The following is a 20,303-nucleotide window of genomic DNA, read 5'->3' on the forward strand; positions in this document are numbered from 1 at the left end:
CTTAGGGGCTACCAATTGCTCCTGTCAACAATTTAAGGTAAAGTCTTAATCCATTTTATTGAAGGATCCACTGCTCAGTTGGTAAAGCACAAAGCTCTTAACCTTGTGGACGTGGGTTCAAGCCCCATGATGGGAGTTACATCATATGATGTTATTTTCAAGGAAGTATATATAAAGTCCCAGCTCAGTATTATCTTACTAAGCCGGCCCTTGGAGGCTACACGTTGCTGTTAAAGTCTACATGATCATATTTTCAAAGTCCCTGCTCATTATTTGCATAATGACCCAGCCCTTGGGGGCTACACTGGTTGAAGTTTTTATGAGCATAAGGCAATTTCAAGTCCCAGGTTGCTGCAAGCATAACAACCCAGCACTTGGGGGCTACATATGTGGAATACTCAGTTCTGACTAGTGATTGAGATGAACAACCTGGATTTCTTCAAGCTTGTGACGTTCATATTGGAGCAATTCTTAAGCTGTTACTATGTTACCTTCTTAAGACTTGGGGGCTACAAGTGATAGGTATATAAGATGTATATTTTCAAAACTGATGTTAACAAACAGTTATAACCCGGTGCCATCAAAACCGGAAATTTTCGTAATGATAAACCGGCAAGTTCTACATCCTTAAGCCGGCTGAAGATCAGATGAGTATTTCAAGGACCAATATTTTTTAAGCATTGGGAGCTGAGTCAAAGGAATTATTCTTCATAATATTTCTCTATGACAAACCAATGTCAGCAAATTGATTATGAAACTGGCCTATTGACCCGGATTTTCTAGAAGGAAATGACAAGGATTTAAGGATGCTCAGGATTAGTTTAACATGGATAAATCCAAATTAAACTGGGGGCTAATGTCGGGGATATACCCCGCGGTATGACCCGGCCAGAGTTATAACCCGACTACTTGATAAACCGGCAGGAGTTAAGTCAGATGATAAACCGGCAGGAGTTAAGCCAGATGATAACCCGACAGGAGTTAAGTCAAATGATAAACTGGTATGAGTTAAGTAAGATGATAACCCGGTAGGAGTTAAGTCAGATGATAAATCGGCAGGAGTTAAGTCAGATGATAACCCGGTAGGAGTTAAGGCAGACAATCATAAACCGGCAGGAAGTCATAACCCGACAGACCATCATAAACCAGAAGACCATCATAAACTGACAGACAATCATAACCCGGCAGACAGTGATAACTGGTTGACAGTCATAACCTGGCAGATAGAGTCGCCTGGGGTTATGAAGCCCGAGACGTTATGAAGCCCAAGACATTATGAAGCCCATGAAGAGAAGTCAGAATAGTTTAAGTCTTAATCCGAGTTGGACTCTACATGTAACCCGCCCCTTTGACATATATAAGGAGGGGCAGGGCACCCCAAGGGGGAGAGAAAAAAATCTTAGGGCTAGACATAACTAGGAGAGCCGGTTTACGGCGACTCCCTCGTGATGATAATAAGACCTAGCCTCAAACAACATGTAGGGTTGTTACCGGATGATGTTTCCCGGGGCCCGAAGCTGTCTAAATCCCTGTCTTATGTTGCGTCTCTCGATTATGCTCAACCCCTCTCAAGCTACCACATAGATGCATTGGCCTCACGATTAAGTCCTTTCACTAGGACATCTGCCGTGACAAAACCACGACAGTAACTTTACTTGAGGCTATATTTTTATTCACCACATGATATGTGTTTTGCTTGGAGCGTCTTGTATGATTTGAGTCTTTGCTTTTCAGTTTACCACAATCATCCTTGCTGTACACACCTTTTGGGAGAGACACACATGAATCGGAATTTATTAGAATACTCCATGTGCTTCACTTATATATTTTGAGCTAGATAATTTTGCTCTAGTGCTTCACTTATATCTTTTAGAGCACGATGGTGGTTTTATTTTATAGAAATTATTGATCTCTCATGCTTCACTTATATTATTTTGAGAGTCTTTTAGAACAGCATGGTAATTTGCTTTGGCTATAAAAATTAGTCCTAATATGATGGGCATCCAAGATGGGTATAATAAAAACTTCCATATAGAGTGCATTGAATACTATGAGAAGTTTGATACTTGATGATTGTTTTGAGATATGAACATGGTAATATTAGAGTCGTGCTAGTTGAGTAATCGTGAATTTGATAAATACTTGTGTTGAAGTTTGCAAGTCCCGTAGCATGCACGTATGGTAACCATTGTGTAACAAATTTGAAGCATGAGGTGTTTCTTTGATTGTCCTCCTTATGAGTGGCGGTCGGGGACGAGCGATGGTCTTTTCCTACCAATCTATCCCCCTAGGAGCATGCGCGTAGTGCCTGCTTGTAGATTTTTGCAATAAGTATGTGAGTTCATTATGACTAATGTTGAGTCCATGGATTATACGCACTCTCACCCTTCCATCATTGCTAGCCTCTTCGGTACCGTGCATTGCCCTTTCTCACCTTGAGAGTTGGTGCAAACTTGGCCGGTGCATCCAAACTCCGTGATATGATATGATCTATCACACATAAGCCCCCTTATATCTTCCTCAAAACAGCCACCATACCTACCTATTATGGCATTTCCATAGCCATTCTGAGATATATTGCCATGCAAATTTCCACCGTTCCATTTATTATGACACGCTTCATCATTGTCATATTTCCTTGCATGATCATGTAGTTGACATCGTATTTGTGGCAAGGTCACCATGCATAATTTTTCATACATGTCACTCTTGATTCATTGCCCATCCTGGTACACCACCGGAGGCACTGATATAGAGTCATATTTTGTTCTAGTATCAAGTTGTAATAGTTGTAAATAAATAGAAGTGTGATGATCATCATTATTAGAGCATTGTCCCATGTGAGGAACAAAAAGAGAAAGGCCAAATAAAAAAAAGAAGGCCCAAAAAAGAGAGAAAGGCCAAAAAAAGAGAAGGCCCAAAAAAAGAGAGGAAAGAGAGAAGGGACAATGTTACTATCCTTTTTCCACACTTGTGCTTCAAAGTAGCACCATGATCTTCATGATAGAGTCTCTTATTTTGTCACTTTCATATACTAGTGGGAATTTTTCATTATAGAACTTGGCTTGTATATTCCAACAATGGGCTTCCTCAAATGCCCTAGGTCTTCGTGAGCAAGCAAGTTGGATGCACACCCACTTAGTTTATTTTGTTGAGCTTTCATACAATTATAGCTCTAGTGCATCCGTTGCATGGCAATCCCTACTCCTCGCATTGACATCAATTGATGGGCATCTCCATAGCCCGTTGATTAGCCGCATCGATGTGAGACTTTTTTTGTCTTCTCCACACAACCTCCATCATCATATTCTATTCCACCCATAGTGCTATGTCCATGGCTCGCGCTCATGTATTGCGTGAAAGTTGAAAAAGTTTGAGAATACTAAAGTATGAAACAATTGCTTGGCTTGTCATCGGGGTTGTGCATGATGAGAGCATTTTGTGTGACGAAGATGGAGCATGGCCAAACTATATGATTTTGTAGGGATGAGCTTTCTTTGGCTATGTTATTTTGAGAAGACATAATTGCTTAGTTAGTATGCTTGAAGTATTATTATTTTTATGTCAATATTAAACTTTTGTCTTGAATCTTTCGGATCTGAACATTCATGCCACAATAAAGAAAATTACATTGAAAATTATGTTAGGTAGCATTCCACATAAAAAATTCTGTTTTTATCATTTACCTACTCGAGGACGAGCAGGAATTAAGCTTGGGGATGCTGATACGTCTCCAACGTATCTATAATTTTTGATTGTTCCATGCTATTATATTATCTGTTTTGGATGTTTAATGGGCTTTAATATGCTCTTTTATATTATTTTTGGGACTAACCTATTAACCGGAGGCCCAGTGCCAGTTGCTGTTTTTTGCCTATTTCAGTGTTTCGCAGAAAAGGAATATCAAACGGAATCCAAACGGAACGAAACCTTCGCGAGGATCTTTCTTGGAACAAACGCAATCCAGGAGACCTGGAGTGGAAGTCAGAGACGCAACGAGGCGGCCACGAGGCAGGAGGGCGCGCCCAGGGGGGTAGGCGCGCCCCCACCCTCATGGGCCCCTCGTAGCTCCACCGACCTACTTCTTTCGCCTATATATACTCTTATACCCTGAAAACATCTAGGGGAGCCACGAAACCACTTTTCCAGCGCCGCAACCTTCTGTACCCGTGAGATCCCATCTTGGGTCCTTTTTCGGTGATCTGCCGGAGGGGGATTCGGTCACGGAGGGCTTGTACATCAACACCATAGCCTCTCTGATGATGTGTGAGTAGTTTACCACAGACCTTCGGGTCCATAGTTATTAGCTAGATGGCTTCTTCTCTCTCTTTGGTTCTCAATACAAAGTTCTCCTCGATGTTCTTGGAGATCTATTCGATGTAATACTTTTTGCGGTGTGTTTGTCGAGATCCGATGAATTGTGGGTTTATGATCAAGATTATCTATGAACAATATTTGATTCTTCTCTAAATTCTTATATGCATGATTTGATATCTTTGCAAGTCTCTTCGAGTTATCGGTTTAGTTTGTCCTACTAGATTGATCTTTCTTGCAATGGGAGAAGTGCTTAGATTTTGGTTCAATCTTGTGGTGTCCTTTCCCAGTGACAGCAGGGGCAGCAAGGCACGTATTGTATTGTTGCCATCGAGGATAAAAAGATGGGGTTTATATCATATTGCTTGAGTTTATCCCTCTACATCATGTCATCTTGCTTAATGCGTTACTCTGTTCTTATGAACTTAATACTCTAGATGCATGCTGGATAGCGGTCGATGTGTGGAGTAATAGTAGTAGATGCAGAATCATTTCAGTCTACTTGACACGGACGTGATACCTATGTTCATGATCATGCCTAGATATTCTCATAACTATGCGATTTTCTATCAATTGCTCGGCAGTAATTTGTTCACCCACTGTAATATATGCTATCATGAGAGAAGCCACTAGTGAAACCTATGGCCCCCGGGTCTATTTTACATCATATTAGTTTATCGTCAACTTGCCAATTTCTATCGCCGTTTATTTTGCAATCTTTACTTTTCAATCTACACAACAAAAATACCAAAAATATTTATCTTATTATCTTTATCAAATCTCACTTTTGCAAGTGGCCGTGAAGGGATTGACAACCCCTTTATCGCGTTGGTTGCAAGGTTCTTGATTGTTTGTGCAGGTACTAGGCGATTTGCGTGTAGTCTCCTACTGGATTGATACCTTGGTTCTCAAAAACCGAGGGAAATACTTACGCTACTTTGCTGCATCACCCTTTCCTCTTTAAGGGAAAACCAACGCATGCTCAAGAGGTAGCAATCCTCTAACCGGTTAGGCGTCGCGTTCTGATCATCCAAGAGCCATTGTGGATCGTCGGTGAACAAAGTCTGTGAAGGTTTGGAAGTCTACCTTGAAGACTTACTAGAGTTATTGGGCGAGGACTGGGTGTCCTTAGCTCAAGGGGAATAAGGTGAAGACGCGGTCTTCTGAGTTAAATCTTAGCCTCCCTAACCAGACGTACAGTTGTCACAGCAACTGGAACTGGTCTACCAAATCCTTGTCTTCACCAAGCATCTGGTTCTATCCTCCACTTCCCTTTTACTTTACAGTTTGTCTTCGTGAAATCATTGCCTGCCTGTCTGATCTGTTTGACTTCACTGATTGAAGACCATTTACTGTTTGGCTTCATACCGTCTTCCATCCTGATCCATACTACCTAGTAGCTGATAGTCTTCGTGCTTTCACTTCATTTCTTACTTGACTATGGCTTGTCTAGTGTAGTCTACCTTCCGCTGCATATCAATAGGTTCATTTCTACTGTTTGTCTTCAAAGCCCTCGTGTTTTGAAGACTTTCACAAAAATCGCCTATTCACCCCCCTCTAGTCGATAACTAGCACTTTCATAAAATATCAGCTCAGTTTGAGGGGCTCGAGTTCCATCATGTTGCTCGAGACAGTAATCAGGCAGCAGACATCCTTGCTCGAATGGGCGCTAAACGCGACCCCGTCCCACCTAACACCTTTGTGGAAAGGCTCTTCAAGCCATCCGTGGTATGGCAGGACGAGAGCGGAAATACTAGTCCGAAGCCAATCATACCCCCAGATGCCGAACACAATTCTGATATCATCGGGGGCTCGGGCACCGAAATGACACCTTCCGCCCATGTAATCATGGCTGTGATTGCCCGATGGACCGAACCTTTCCTGGCCTACCTTAACAGGCAGGAGCTCCCTGATGACCAGAATGAGGCCCGTCGCATATTTCGACGCTCCAAAGCCTACAAAGTTCATGAAGGCGAACTCTACAAGAAAAGTACTACTGGAGTTCTTCAAAGATGTATCTCCGAAGAGGAGGGATGGCAGCTCTTGACCGAAATACATGCTGGTCTCGGTGGCCATCACGCCGCAGCTCGGGCCCTCGTAAGCAAGGCCTTTCGTACAGGTTTCTTTTGGCCAACGGCCCGAACAGATGCACAGGCCCTTGTACAGTGTTGTGTGGGATGTCAGCTTTTCGCCAATCAAAGTCACATGCCACCCACTGCCCTAAGAACAATCCACGTTACTTGGCCTTTTGCGGTCTGGGGGCTAGATATGGCCGGACCCCTTAAAGGGGAAGCCACAAGGAGAAATACTTGCTGGTTATGGTGGATAAATTCACTAAGTGGATAGAGGCCAAACCAGTAAAAACGGCTGAAGCTGGGCTGGTGATCGACTTTATATCCGGCGTTGTACACCGTTATGGTGTCCCGCAAAGCATTATTACTGACAATGGCTCTAACTTCACAACTGATGAGGTGAAAAATTAGTGTGCTAACCTGGGCATTAAGCTCGATTACGCCTCCGTATATCACCCTCAGACAAACAGTCAGGTAGAACGGGCTAATGGCCTGATAATGTGCGGCATCAAACCCAGACTAGTGCGATCCCTACGGGATTCAGACAAACACTGGATCGAGGAACTTGATTCCGTACTCTGGGGATTGCGGACCACGCCAAATCGCACGACCGGATACACACCCCTTTTCATGGTGTACGGCGCAGAGGCCGTTTATGTCGCCTGAAGCTACATCGGTATTTCCCCAAAGAGGAAGGGATGATGCAGCACAGCGGCGGTAGGTATTTCCCTCAGATATGAAACCAAGGTTATCGAACCAGTAGGAGAACCAAGCAACACAATGCAAACAGCCCCCTGCACACAAATAACAACCACTCGCAACCCACGTGTTAAAGGGGTTGTCAATCCCTTTCGGGTAACGGCACCAGAAACGGTGCGTGGACGGGGAAAGTTGTAATAGCTAGATTGAATAAATAGATCACAAGTAAAATAATGTGCAGCAAAGTATTTTTGTAATTTTGGTTTAATAGATCAAAAAATAAATGCAAGGAAAAAGTAGATCACAAAGGCAAATATATGAGAAAGAGACCCGGGGGCCGTAGATTTCACTAGTGGCTTCTCTCGAGAAAAAATAGCAAACGGTGGGTGAACAAATTACTGTTGGGCAATTGATAGAACTTCAAATACTCATGACGATATCCAGGCAATGATCATTATATAGGCATCACGTCCAAGATTAGTAGACTGACTCCTGCCTGCATCTACTACTATTACTCCACACATCGACCGCTATCCAACATGCATCTAGTGTATTAAGTTCATGGAAAAATGGAGTAATGCAATAAGAACGATGACATGATGTAGACAAGATCTATCTATGTAGAGATAGACCCCATCGTTTTATCCTTAGTAGCAACGATACATACGTGTCGGTTCCCTTTCTGTCACTGGGATCAAGCACCGTAAGATCGAACCCACTACAAAGCACCTCTTCCCATTGCAAGATAAATAGATCAAGTTGGCCAAACAAAACCCAAATAACGGAGAAGAAATACGAGGCTATAAGAGATCATGCATAAAAGAGATCAAAGAAAATCAAATACTTCCATGGATATAAAAAGATAGATCTGATCATAAACTCAAAGTTCATCGATCCCAACAAACACACCGCAAAAGAGTTACATCATATGGATCTCCAGAGACCATTGTATTGAGAATTCAGCGAGAGGGAGGAAGCCGTCTAGCTACTAACTATGGACCCGAAGGTCTACAAAGAACTACTCACGCATCATCGGAGAGGCACCAATGGAGGTGGTGAACCCCATCCGAGATGGTGTCTAGATTGGATCTAGTGGTTCTGGACTCTGCGGCGGCTGGATGAATATTCTGTCGACTCCCCTAGGGTTTCTGGAATATTGGGGTATTTATAGAGCAAAGAGGTGGTCCGGGGGCACCAGAGGTGGGCACAACCCACCAGGGCGCGCCTGGAGGCCCAGTCGCGCCCTGGTGGTTGTGCCCCCCTCGGGGCACCCCAGGCACAACCACGGCCCATTACGTTCCTTCTGGTCCAAAAAAAATCTTCGTGGATTTTCGTTGCATTTGGACTATGTCTGATTATTGATTTCCTGCGATGTAAAAAACATGCAGAAAAGAACAACTGGCACTTGGCACTATGTCAATAGGTTAGTACCAAAAAATGAGATAAAATGACTATAAAATGATTATAAAACATCCAAGATTGATAATATAACAGCATGGAACAATCAAAAGTTATAGATACGTTGGAGACATATCAGCATCCCCAAGCTTAACTCCTACTCGTCCTCGAGTAGGTAAGTGATAAAAACAGAATTTTTGATGTGGAATGCTGCCTATCATGTCATATCATATTCTTTTCTTTATAGCATGGACATTTGGACTTTTATGTGATCCAAAGCAATAGTCTATTTTTGACATGATAATTTAGATACTCAAGCACATCAACAAGCAGCCATGTCTTTCAAAATATCAACGCTAAAATAAGTTATCCCTAGCCCATCATGCTGAACCATTGATCCATTCATGAAAAACACTCGCATATTAGCTACACCCAATACTTAAGTACGATCATATTGCCTCCTAGTTGGTGCTTTTGTAAGAAAAGATGGAGACTCAAATTCAAAATAAAAATTGCATAAAGTAAAAGAAGGGCCCTTCGCAGAGGGAAGTAGGGATTTGTAGAGGTGCCAGAGCTCAAAGCAAAAAACTTAGAGATAAAAAAACATTTTGGGAGGTGTATCCATCCCACCAATGAAAACGACTTAGAGTTCCCAATAGTTTCCATGCTAGATATATCATAGGCGGTTCCCAAACAGAAAATAAAGTTTATTCCCTTTTCCACCATACTTTCACTTTCCATGGCTAGCCGTATCCATGGTTGCCCTCCATACCAACACTTTCTAAGGAATTTATTATTTGACAACATAAAGTAAATTCATTTTTCATTTCGGGACTGGGCATCCCTAAAACCTTTGCCTTACTCTCATGTAATGACAAGTGAATAAACACTCATCGTGAGAATAACACATCCAGCATGGAAAATATTAGCCACCCCTCACTGCTCCGCGAGTGAAACAAACACACAAAAGAGAAGTTTATTTTGAAAATTAGAGATGCCACATGCAAATTTGCTTAGAACGGCAAAAGAATACCGCATATAGGTAGATATAGTGGACTCATGTGGCAAAACTGGTTTAAAGGATTTTGGATGCCCAAGTAGATATCATACTTAGTGCAAAATGAAGGCTAGCAAAAGATTGAGAAGCGACCAACCAAGAAACGAATAATCTCATAAACAAGCATTAAGCATAATTAACACCGAATAATGCACCACAAGTAGGATATAATTTCATTGCATGACTATTGACTTTCGTACTTGCATAGGGAACCACAAACCTTAACACCAATATTCTTACTAAAGCATAATTACTCATCCACATAACTCACATATCGCATCATCATATATGAAAACAATTACTAAGAATCAAGTTTATTTTGTCCAATGATCTTCATAAAAGCTTGGATATCTATCACTTTGGAACTAATTTTCATGTGTTTCTTTTCATAAGCTCAAACATATATAAGTGAAGATCATGAGCATATTTTCTTTTCTTTCTCTCAAAATAATTTAAGTGAAGCAAGAGAGAATTTCTTGAAAATTTTACTAACTCTCAAATGAATATAAGTGAAGCAAGAGAGCATTTCTTCAAAAATAATAAAGCACACCATGCTCAAAAAGATATAAGTGAAGAACTAGAGCAAGTCCATAGCTCATAAAAATTTAAGTGAAGCATAGAGAGCAATTCTAACAAGTCATGACATAATTTTAGCTCTCCCAAATAGGTGTGTCCAGCAAGATATCAAGACTTAAAACACAAAATAAAACAAGCAAAGACTCATATCATACAAGACGCTCCAAGCAAAACACATATCATGTGACGAATAAAAATATAGCTTCGAGTAAAATACCGATGGTCGTTAGAAGAAAGAGGGGATGCCACTCGGGGGCATCCCCAAGCTTAGTTGGTCATTTTTGGATAATAGCTTGGTATGCCGGGGCATCCCCAAGCTTAGGCTCTTCTATCCTTTATTCATTCATCCATAGTAAGATAACCCAAAACTTGAAAACTTCAATCACACAAAACTCAACAAAACCTTCGTGAGATCCGTTAGTAAAAGAAAGCAAAACACTACTATAAGTACTATACCGAACCAATTCATATTTTGTTTTTGCATTATATCTACTGTATTCCAACTTTTCTATGGCAAAAACTCATCAAAGAAAACCATAGAGCCATCAAAATAAGCACACAACGCAAAGAAAACAGAATCTGTCAAAATAGAACAGTCTGTAGCAATCTGACTATTTCAAAAACTTCTGGAACTCCAAAAATTCTGAAAAACTAGGACGACCTGGGTAATTTTTATATTAATATTCTGCGAAAAGAATCTGGACAAAATCTCTTTCTGATAAAAATGAGAATTGTTCTCGTGAGCGCAAAGTTTCTGTCTTTTTCAGCAAGATCAAACAACTATCACCCAAGAAAATCCTATTGGTTCTACTTGGCACAAACACTAATTTAAACACAAAAAACACAATCATAACAGTAGCATAATTGTGTTAACACTCAAGAACAGTGTCGGTGTACAAAAGTAGGGGCACTTATTTGTACCCCTTTACTTGTGCACGGGCAGTCGAAGCCACGCGCCACGGCCACACTTAGCAGGGCAAAGGAGGGAAGCCGTAGAGAAGCCGAAGCCCAAGACAACGCCAAGACCAAGAACCCGAAGAGCAAAGGGGCGAAGCAGGTTCCCCCGGCAAGACCCTTGCCGGGGCAGCCTCAGCAGCCCCGACAAGAGCCTTGCCGGGCCAGCTTGTCCAACACCAGCGGAGTGAGCCACCCTTGAGCCCAAGAGTTCCAAACGTAGCCAACGACTACATTGGGACCAAGGCTCGGGAGGCACCTCTGTGGTGGCATGCAGATCTTCGTCAAGACCATAAACACACAAGATCAGATGAGGACCAGAAGACGACGACCCTCGGCAGGATCCTAGCCGAGGGGATCCACAAGGCCCCCGGCAAGCGCCTTGCCGGGGACGACTGCGACGCCACGGCAAGACCCTTGCCGAGGACATCAGCGGGGCCACTACCAGGCCCACACCAGCCAAGACTCCACCGCCGTCCCCAAGCAGCTGCTAGCTCAACCAGCTGGACAGGCACCTGCGTGGCGACGGGCGGCCTCTACGCCAACTCAGCAAGCACCTGCGTGGTGGCATGTAGATCTTCGTGAAGGCTCCACCACCGCGCTACCTCAGCTGCCTGCCTGCCTACATGGCGCCACATGCATCGCTGGCCTGGGCGCGTGTCGAAGCAAGGCGAGGCGACGACAGACAGGACGGGCCTCGTTCCCATCCCCGATAAAGCTAAGGGACACCTAAGCGATGCATTAAATGCGTCTTGTCCTGTAATACGGGCGATAAGCTCGCAACACTGTAGACCTTTCCACCTCCTGTGTGCCACTGTGGCAGCCCCTTTCGACTATACAAGGAGGCCCATGGCATACTGGAGAGGGATTTGGCTCTTTTGGGCAAGTTGCACCCCGTAGCTAGCTCAAGAACACAAGAACACTCAATACATCCACCAAAGCAGGACTAGGGTATTACGCATCCTCGCGGCCCGAACCTGGGTAAACGATCCGTGTGCTTCCTGTTAGACCTGCTCTCCTCACGACCCCGCACCCGCCAACCGTAGTAGGGATTCTTGTGATCCCATAGGTGTCGTTTTCCACCGACATCTTTGGCGCGCTAGGTAGGGGGCACAGTTGTGAGGATTGGTTTAGCAGCCGGCTTAGCAGTTTCTCGTGGCCACGGCTTCCGGAGAAGAAGACGGCCAAGAGAGCGGCACTGCCTATAGGCGCGAAGGGCGCCCGTGCGGCGACATGAGCTAAGTCATGTCAAACTTTAAACATTTCCTTTTTGTATAAGGTTATTCCCCTCGGAGATCTCGTTCTTTGTATGAAAAACCTGCACGCAAAGCCCCCCCCCCCCCCCCCCCCCCCGCAATCGACAACGCCATTGTTCTGTTTCGAGTCCGCTCAACAGCAAAAGCGGCCGCGTCGAGAGTGGCAGGGTAGCCTTCCACAATTGGCAACGCTCTCGATTCTGACTCGAGTCAAGCTCGATAATTCGAGCGGCCGCGTTAAGGGCGGTAAGGTGGTTTGCCCGGCAGCAAGCACACCCGGCAGGCCAATGGGGATCCGTCCTCAAGATGCCGCCATGGGTTTACGCGCCGGCAAGCCTACCCGGTTACCGTAGGGTGGACATCGAACAGGAAAATAACATGCATTGTATCAAAAGTACTGCAGAGTCATATTACATCACTTGTTGCCGCAGTTCTAACTAAAGATAAAAATCGTCTTGGTTGTGAACCTGCAGCAACGAAAAGAAATGGGGTGCCTAATCCCGGCGCTGACCCTCCACCCTCTGAATTCTGTCGATACTGCTGATGATGGGCTTGATACGCTCCTTGAGCGGCGCGAGGTCAGCATCCTCCGGCAAGCTCTCTAGCGCGACGTCGAAGTCGAGGTCGAGATACCAGTACGCCACCTTGGTGAGGACCTTGGTCATGGCACCCCGGCAAAGTCTCCGGGACTCATCGGCCAGGGAGGCCGCCCAGTTGGAGTGAAGCTGCTCCAGGGCCCCGAGGACGCCCTCGAAGAACAGGATCAGCTTGGCATTGGTAGTCTTGCTACGCTCTGGGGCGTATCTCACATTTGGCATCCCCATGGTAGCCAGCTGCGTGGTGATCCTGCCGGCGACGTCCTCGAGGCGGCTGATCCAGCGATTCTCGCCCTCCACAAAATCCTTGTGGCTGGCGGCTTCATTCTTCCGCTGCAGCTTCTCGGCCTCCAGGTCCTTGGCCAGGGTCTCCTCCCGAGCCTTGGCCTCTAAGAGCATCTCCTCGAGGCCCTCCAGCTTTAGCTTCAGGTTTTTGATGGAGTTGTTGGCTTCGGGGAGCTCCCCGGCCCTGCTGACGGCCGCGCCCTGCGCCTCCGTTAGGGCGCCGTTGAGCGTGTCCTTCTCCGTGGAAAGCTTCAGGGCCTGCTCCTTCAGTTCGTCCCGCTCCACCTCCAGCTCCTTCACCCTGCCGGCGTGAACCAGAACCTGGGCATCGAGTGCCTCCCTGTGCCTCTGCTCCAGCTCTTGGGTCTGCTGCACGACGAGCTTCTCCACCTCCTCATCCTTGCCGCGGAGCGTTGCAGCAATCTTCTCCTCACGCGCGGAAAGGTCCTCCTCCTGGGAGTCCAGCGCGTCCTGGTGCTGGGTTCGAGTGGCCTCGGCCGCGGCGGCCAAGTTCTTCGCCGTTTCCTGGGCCTTCTCGATGTCGGCCTGCTTCATGGTGAGCTCCACATCATGCTTGGCCAGCTCACCCTGGGCGGCCTTCAGCTCTTCACAAGCCTGGCGGAACCAAGTCTGCATCTCGGCGATGCGCACCTTGAGGTCCGCCTCGGCCTTGTCCACCGTCGCCATCCTGGACTTGGCCTTGTCCAGGCGGGCGCGATGGAGCGCCTGGAGCTTCCGGAAGTTGGCGCCCATTGCCTGGAGAAGCCACTCCTCCTGAGAACCGTCACCACCGGTGCTCGGCTCGTCAACAACCTCGAGCCCGGCGGCGGCAAGCACCTCCTCGTCGAACACCTCTCCCTCGACGGGCGCCCTGGAGCTCGATGCCCCTGGAAGGTGGACGAAAAGGTCGTTGCCCACCCTCAGATACCTTCCGGAGCCAGAGGCAGCGGAGGAGGAAGGCTGGTCATCGACCACCTCCCCTCGGCAGCGGCCTTGCCGGCCTCCCCAGCAGGCCCCTTGCCGGCCTCCTCGGGAGTGGCCTTGCCAGGCTCCTCGGCAGGCCCCTTGGCGGCGTCCTCAGCAGCGCCCTTGGCGGTCTCCTCGGCAGCAATCTTCTCGGCCTCCGCCGCGGCGTCCTTGGCGACATCCTCGATGACGGTGTCGACGTCCTCTGGGTCCACCGAGGGGAAATCTAGATACCGAGAAGGGGATGAGGCGAGGCCAAGATCAAGATTCAGAAGAAAAAAGAACAGGGACGGAAGGCAAGTGGCTTACCCGTGCCGGGCTGGGAAGCAGAGGTCCCCTCCCCGCCAATGTTTGGCACTGAGGCAAAGCCACCAGCGCCCGAGTTCGCCTCCTCCTCCTCCGTGTGCATGGGCTCGGTGCTTGGCTCCCTTGCCGGGAACGCCCCTCGGGGCGGCGTGTTGGGGGTAGCCCTCTGTGGCTCCGCCTGCTGCTGTCCCCCTCCTGCAATCGCGGCAAGGTTAGCACCAAGGGGCCCGTGCCCCCAACACACGTTGACGAGGGGCGAAGGATGGACTTACGCCGGGGGCTGTGCCGGGGGCTGCTGTCTGGACTACTCAACACCACCAGCGATGCGCAGCAGCGCCTGCCGAAGCCTTGGCCCTCTTCACCCTCTGGGCCAGCGTCTCCGCGTCCCTGCAAAGATGAACACAAGTCGAGATAAGTGGCACAGTCTGAGGGGGTGGAGATGGTAGAAAGGAACAATACTTACTCGTCCTCCACCTCCTCCTCTACTGCTTTCCTCTTCCTCCTTGGGCTGAGGGACCCGAAGTCGAAGGTGACCCCTGTGTTGTCGCCTGCCGGAGGAGGGGAAGCTGATGGAGTCCGAGGGCGTTTGGACGAAGAAGAGGCGGTCGCCCTCTTCTTCGCCACCACGGCCTTCACCGACCTCTTCGCTGCCGCGGCCCTTGTCTGGCGCCCGAAACCCTCCTGGTCTTTCCGCGGTTGTACGGCCCTGCCGGGCCGGACCGGCTCGCCAGAGGTGGCCCGCTGCAGGACCCGCCCTCTCCCCGTGGCCGAAGGATCGACAGCCTCAGCCTCCTCCTCCGACAACTCGTCGACCACATCTTCGACGAGAGGAGCCCCGGTGCCGGCGCTGCTGGCCTCCCCAGCAGCCTCCGCCCACTTGGTGAGCTCCTTCCCCTCTGCTTCCGCCACGGCCTTGTCCTCCATGCCGCCGGCACTGCCGGCCTCCTTGGCGAGCTCCGCCTCCATCGCCCTGGCGGCGATGTAGTCCAGCTCCACCTGGGTGGTGTCCTGGATGAGCCGCGGCTCGGCGGTGACGTACCCCTCATGCAAGGTGTCAAAGAACTCCTGCACTTGAATTTCCTCCGGCTCGACCCAGCTCGGGTCGAGACCATGCGCGTTGAAGTCCGGCATCATGGCGATGATGTCGGTCCGGCGAGAGTTGTTGCTCAGCGGTACCACTCCCGCCGGCAACTTAAACAAGGGCCCCTTGGTGACCTTGCCGGCCTTCGCGGTGGCCCTCGCGGCCTTGCCGGACCGCTCGACCTCGCCATCGCGGTTCACGTCAAGCTGGAAGAGCCGTTGGCAGAGATGGGCGTGCCTCATCACCATGAGGTTGTGGTTGAGGCCGGGGCGAAGCCTCATGATGTCGGCGGCGTTCGTGAAAAGCCAGGCCGGCCTCCCCTTGTTGTGCAGCAGAGCGATTCGGCGGCGGATGAAATCCGCCCCGATCATCTCAAGGGTGAGCTCGGCCTCGGTGAGGCGAAGAATCCTGGTGGTGGCGACTGTGAGCTTCGCATCGTCGGCATCAACATCGCTCCAGTCGCTCCGCCGAACCGGCGGCGCCTGGCGAACCCGGTAGAAATCTTGTGGATCATCCTCCTCAATGCAGCACCACCGGCCCCGCCATTCTTCCCACCTCTCCTTCTGAGCACCCTTTGGGTATGCCCCCTTGGACCGTGGGATCCAGGCGACGCAACCGGAAATGGCCCCCCCGGTTGGATCCGAGGGAAGAAGTAGTGGCGGAAGAGCGCCGTGTTGGGATGCACCCCGGCGAAACCCTCGCAAACGTGCGCAAAGAGAGCCATGCACACCACGGAATTTGGAGTAAAATCCAGAAGGTGGAAGCTGTAGGTGTGCATGACGTCATTGAAGAAATCCGAGAAGGGGGGGGGGGTAGAGGCCGCAAGAGAAGTAATCGACGAAGAATGGATACCGATTTGGGGCGGCCTCAGCGCAATTGGCGGGGATGACGCGCGTGGCTGGATGCCCCGTCGTCTCTCCCCTCGTCTTGCACCCCCACAGGGGCTTGAAGCAGTCTCGGAGCTCGAACACGTCGACCGTCGAGGGGAAGTAGGCGAGCTGCGTCCACTGCGCCGCCAACGCACTCTCTGGCGGCTCCGTCGCTCCAACGTCCTTGGCCACTCCCTTGCCGTTGGTGGATTTGGGGGCCATGGCGACTGCGAGGGGCGAGGGATGGAGTACAGGGCGAGCGAAGGCGAAATCTCAGGAAGGAAGGAGAAGGGGACGGCGGTTCCGAGATTGAAGAAGATGCAGGGGGTAAAGTGAGCAGCGACCCGCGGTTATTCCTTTTTACGGGAAAGGCGCGGGCCGCCTTCTCATTAACTATGACGTGATGCATGCGTGCAGAGACCGCCCCACGCATGACCCGCACGTCACACATGACCCCCCACGTCGCGCGTTCAAGGCGGGTCGTGGGGAAGCGCCGCAGACGGAACAGTTACTGCGGTAAAATCCGCCCCACCTACCCGCGCACCGTTCTGGGCCTGGCCCAACAACGTGTCGCGCTTATGTGTGGCCCAGGCCCGGGGGCTCCTGTCGGTGTACAAAAGTAGGGGCACTCCTTTGTACCCCTTTACTTGTGCACAGGCAGTCGAAGCCACGCGCCACGGCCACACTTAGCAGGGCAAAGGAGGGAAGCCGGAGAGAAGCCGAAGCCCAAGACAATGCCAAGACCAAGAACCCGAAGAGCAGAGGGGCGAAGCAGGTTCCCCTGGCAAGACCCTTGCCGGGGCAGCCTCAGCAGCCCCGGCAAGAGCCTTGCCGGGGCATCTCGTCCAACACCAGCGGAGTGAGCCACCCTTGAGCCCAAGAGTTCCAAACGCCGCCAACGACTATGTTGGGACCAAGGCTCGGGAGGCACCTCCGTGGTGGCATGCAGATCTTCGTCGAGACCATAAACACACAAGATCAGATGAGGACCAGAAGACGACGATCCTCGGCAGGATCCTAGCCGAGGGGATCCACAAGGCCCCCGGCAAGCGCCTTGCCGGGGACGACTGCGACGCCACGGCAAGACCCTTGCCGGGCCCCCGGCAAGACCCTTGCCGGGCCCCCGGCAAGACCCTTGCCGAGGACATCAGCGGGGCCACTGCCAGGCCCGCACCAGCCAAGACTCCACCACCGTCCCCAAGCAGCTGCTAGCTCAACTAGCCGGGCAGGCACCTGCGTGGTGACGGGCGGCCTCTATGCCAACTCAGCAAGCACCTGCGCGGTGGCATGCAGATCTTCGTGAAGGCTCCACCATCGCGCCACCTCAGCTGCCTGCTTGCCTACATGGCGCCACATGCATCGCTGGCCTGGGCGCGTGTCGAAGCAAGGCGAGGCGACGACGGACGGGACGGGCCTCGTTCCCGTCCCCGATAAAGCTAAGGGACACCTAAGCGATGCATTAAATGCGTCTTGTCTTGTAATACGGGCGATAAGCTCGCAACACTGTAGACCTTTCCACCTCCTGTGTGCCACTGTGGCAGCCCCTTTCGACTATAAAAGGAGGCCCATGGCATACTGGAGAGGGATTCGGCTCTTTTGGGCAAGTTGCACCCCATAGCTAGCTCAGGAACACAAGAACACTCAATACATCCACCAAAACAGGACTAGGGTATTACGCATCCTCGCGGCCCGAACCTGGGTAAACGATCTGTGTGCTTCCTGTTAGACCTGCTCTCCTCATGACCCCACGCCCGCCAACCGCAGTAGGGATTCTTGTGATCCCATAGGTGTCGTTTTCCACCGACAAACAGAAAGCAAAAAGCAAAAATAAAATTTATTCATTGGGTTGCCTCCCAACAAGCGCTATAGTTTTACACCCTTAGCTAGGCATAAAGCAAGGATCTAAGTTTTGTCATCTTTGGTCTTATTTTTCTTGGAGGTGGTTTCATCCTGGGGCTTGGTAAACACAACATAAAACATATTATCCATGGAAACTTTAGCATTCCTAAGTTCGTTTCATCATAACCCCTTTGGTTTCAGGCAACAATCCAAGAATAATGTTGATTAACATTATTGAAAACTTGTTGGATTATATCTAGAACGGGGACTTCCTTTTTAAGGTTCTCATCAAAGACTTTATTATCCCCAAGCAAATGTCTTAAAGCATAGTCACTATTGTAAAGAATTATGTCTATCACAGGTTTTTCATGATTCATACCATAAAAATCAAAGATTTCCCTAGCTTCCCATATTATGTAGTCAAACTCATTCATAAGAACGAGAGTGGCCAACTTTTTAGCCCTAGGACTCTTTATGTCGGGAAGCTCAAAAAACAATCTTTGCAAAGTAGGATGGGTACGGATAAATTTACTTTCAAGTTCCAGAACTAGTGCTGAAATAGCATCCGCATAAGATCTAGTAGTTTTAAGTATGTGAGCATCATCAAGACTTAGATTCCCAACACAATTGAAAAATTCTTGGATACATTCTTTTCCCATAACGTTCCCTTGCCCCAAGATAAAAGTTTTAGCATCCAGATTGCCTGTACGTCCAATCTTAGGAGTTAGGCCATCATCTGTTGGTGCCATGCCGAAATCACTCATGAATGCAAGCAAAGGATAGATCTGACAAGAAAACGGCGAACGAAAAAGAGAGGCAAATAAAATGGCAAATTTTTGTGAAGTGGGGGAGAGGAAAACGAGAAGCAAATGGCAAATAATGTAAGTTGCGAGGAGATGAGATTTGTGATTAGGAACCTGGTATATGTTGAAGATCCTCCCCGGCAACGGCGCCAGAAATTCCTTTTGATGTCGCTTGAAGCTACGTCGGTATTTCCCAAAGAGGAAGGGATGATGCAGCGCAGCGGCGGTAGGTATTTCCCTCAGATATGAAACCAAGGTTATCGAACTAGTAGGAGAACCAAGCAACACAACGTAAACAACCCCTGCACACAAATAACAACCACTCGCAACCCTACGTGTTAAAGGGGTTGTCAATCCCTTTCGGGTAATGACGCCAGAAACGGTGCATGGACGGGAAAAGTTGTAATAGATTGAATAAATAGATCGCAAATAAAATAAAGTGCAGCAAAGTATTTTTGTATTTTTGGTTTAATATATCTGAAAATAAATGCAAGGAAAAAGTAGACCACAAAGGCAAATATAGGAGAAAGAGACTCGGGGGCCGTAGATTTCACTAGTGGCTTCTCTCGAGAAAAAATAGCAAACGGTGGGTGAACAAATTACTGTTGGGCAACTGATAGAACTTCAAATACCCATGACGATATCCAGGCAATGATCATTATATAGGCATCACGTCCAAGATTAGTAGACTGACTCCTGCCTGCATCTACTACTATTACTCCACACATCGAACGCTATCCAGCATGCATTTAGTGTATTAAGTTCATGGAAAAATGGAGTAATGCGATAAGAACGATGACATGATGTAGACAAGATCTATCTATGTAGATATAGACCCCATTGTTTTATCCTTAGTAGCAACGATACATATGTGTCGGTTCCCTTTCTGTCACTGGGATCAAGCACCGTAAGATCGAACCCACTACAAAGCACCTCTTCCCATTACAAGATAAATAGATCAAGTTGGCTAAACAAAACGCAAATATCGGAGAAAAAATTGAGGCTATAAGAGATCATGCATAAAAGAGATCAAAGAAACTCAAATACTTTCATGGATATAAAAAGATAGATCTGATCATAAACTCAAAGTTCATCGATCCCAACAAACACACCGCAAAAGAGTTACATCATATGGATCTCCAAGAGACCATAGTATTGAGAATTCAGCGAGAGAGAGGAAGCCATCTTGCTACTAACTACGGACCCGAAGGTCTACAAAGAACTACTCACGC

This window comes from Aegilops tauschii, chromosome 5 (genome assembly GCF_002575655.3).
Source record: "Aegilops tauschii subsp. strangulata cultivar AL8/78 chromosome 5, Aet v6.0, whole genome shotgun sequence".
NCBI lineage: Eukaryota > Viridiplantae > Streptophyta > Magnoliopsida > Poales > Poaceae > Aegilops > Aegilops tauschii.